This window comes from Muntiacus reevesi, chromosome 3 (genome assembly GCF_963930625.1).
Source record: "Muntiacus reevesi chromosome 3, mMunRee1.1, whole genome shotgun sequence".
Taxonomy (NCBI): domain Eukaryota; kingdom Metazoa; phylum Chordata; class Mammalia; order Artiodactyla; family Cervidae; genus Muntiacus; species Muntiacus reevesi.
The window spans coordinates 146637166-146638801 of NC_089251.1; the positions used below are offsets into that span (position 1 = coordinate 146637166).

At 53.0% G+C, this 1636-nt stretch overlaps 1 pseudogene; it reads right to left on the minus strand.

Moving 5' to 3' along the window:
* Positions 1–380: 380 nt before the first annotated feature.
* LOC136163261 (glyceraldehyde-3-phosphate dehydrogenase-like) lies at positions 381–1360 on the minus strand (annotated as a pseudogene).
* Between the last annotated feature and the right edge of the window lie 276 nt (positions 1361–1636).

The window sequence follows — 1636 nt, forward strand, 5'->3', positions numbered from 1 at the left end:
GGTTCCTATGCAATATTGCTCTTTACAGCTTCTATCACCAGTCACATCCACAACTGGGTATTGGTTTTGCTTTGGCTCCATCCCTTCATTCTTTCTGGAGTTATTTCTCCACTGATCTCCTGTAGCATACTGGTCACATACTGACCTGGGGAGTTCCTCTTTCATTTTTTTTTTTTTTTCCTGGGTATAGGGTACTTTTATTGATGGTACACAACAAGGCAGGGCTCCCTAAGCCCCTCCCCTTCCTCAGGGCCTTGGGAATGGAAACTGTGTGGAGGTCGGGAGGTTCTCAGTGTGGTGGAGGATCGAGGTGGGGCAAGGACTCCCCAGTAGCTGAGGAAATCTCTCTTCCTCTCATGCTCCTGCTAGGACTGGGGGTCCAGGGACCTTACTCCTTGGAGGCCACATGGACCACGAGATCCACCACCCTGTTGCTGTAGCCAAATTCATTGTCGTACCAGGAAATGAGCTTGACAAATTGGCCGTTGAGGGCAATGCCAGCCCCAGCATCAAAGGTAGAAGAGTGAATGTCACTGTTGAAGTCGCAAGAGACAACCTGGTCCTGTGTAGCCTAGAATGCCCTTCAGAGGGCCCTCTGATGCCTGCTTCACCACCTTCTTGATCTCATCATACTTGGCAGGTTTCTCCAGGCGGCAGGTCAGATCCACAATGGACACGTTGGGGGTGGGGATGCAGAAGGCCATGCCAGTGAGCTTCCCGTTGAGCTCAGGGATGACCTTGCCCATGGCCTTGGCGGCGCCAGTAGAAGCAGGGATGATGTTCTGGGCAGCCACTTGGCCATCACGCCACAGCTTCCCGGAGAGGCCATCCACGGCCTTCTGGGTGGCAGTGATGGCGTGGATGGTGGTCATGAGTCCCTCATGAATGACCTTGGCCAGGGGGGCCATGCAGTTGGTGGTGTAGGAGGCATTGCTGACAATCTTGAGGGTGTTGTTATACTTCTCGTGGTTCACGCCCATCACAAACATGGGGGCAACGGCAGAAGGCGCAGAGATAATGACCCTCTTGGCGCCACCCTTCAAGTGAGCCCCAGCTTTCTCCATGGTAGTGAAGACCCCAGTGGACCCCACCACGTACTCAGCACCAGCATCACCCCACTTGATGTTGGCGGGATCTCACTCCTGGAAGATGATGATGGCCATTCCATTGATGACGAGCTCCCCATTCTCTGCCTTGACTGTACTGTGGAACTTGCCATGGGTGGAATCATACTGGAACATGTAGACCATGTAGTGAAGGTCAGTGAAGGGGTCATTGATGGCAACGATGTCCACTTTGCCAGAATTAAAAGCAGCTCTGGTGACCAGGCACCCGTGGCGGAATCCGTTCACTCCAACGTTCACATCTTGTCTCAGAGATGCGGCTGGCACAGCACGGAAGTTACGGCTATCTGTCGAACGGGTAGGAGCAGAAAACCAGTTCTTCTTTCAGTGTCCTATCTTTTTGCCTTTTCATAGTGTTCATGGGGTTCTCAAGGCAAGAATACTGAAGCGGTTTGCCATTCCCTTCTCCAGTGGGCCACATTCTGTCAGACCTCTCCACCATGACCCGTCCATCTTGGGTGGCCCCATACGGCATGGCTTAGTTTCATTGAGTTAGACAGGCTGTGGTCCTG